The sequence below is a fragment of the Bison bison genome, unplaced genomic scaffold, assembly GCF_000754665.1.
Source record: "Bison bison bison isolate TAMUID 2011002044 unplaced genomic scaffold, Bison_UMD1.0 scf7180017864284, whole genome shotgun sequence".
Lineage (NCBI taxonomy): Eukaryota > Metazoa > Chordata > Mammalia > Artiodactyla > Bovidae > Bison > Bison bison.
The window spans coordinates 1865106-1865626 of record NW_011494856.1 but is presented as its reverse complement, the minus strand read 5'-3'; positions in this window follow the sequence as shown (position 1 = coordinate 1865626).

Below are 521 nucleotides of genomic sequence, written 5' to 3'. Positions count from 1 at the left end.
GCGCCAGCAGCTCAGCCCCCCCGGGCCTCCCGGCTCCTTGCGCCGCAAGAGCAAGGGGGCGGGGAAGGGGTGTAGCCATACAGCCCTGCGCCGGCGCTGGAATCCGCCCAGCTGGGCTGGCCTGGGTTGCCTGCTGCTGGGGGCTCCGAGGGAGGTATAGATTTGGAAGAGCCACGGGTGTCAGGGTCTGCTGCTCTGGACTGGGACCCAGGACCCCTGGACTCCATTCCAGATTCCCTCACCTCTCCTACCTTCCCTTGGCCTCGGTTTCCCCCTTTGTATTGGGGTCAGGGGCTTAAGTGGTGATTCCGACTTTCCAGCTCTGACACTCTACAGTTCTGGGATAGGGAAAAGGGAGGAGGGATAAACATAAATGCTATTTCTTGAGCATCTACTATGTGCCAGGCATCCTTCTAGGTCTTTTGATACATTACCTCGTTTAATCCTCACAAGTATTATTATCTTTATTTTACAGTTGGTGAAACTCAAGCACAGAGAGGTGAAGTGACTTGCCCAAAGTC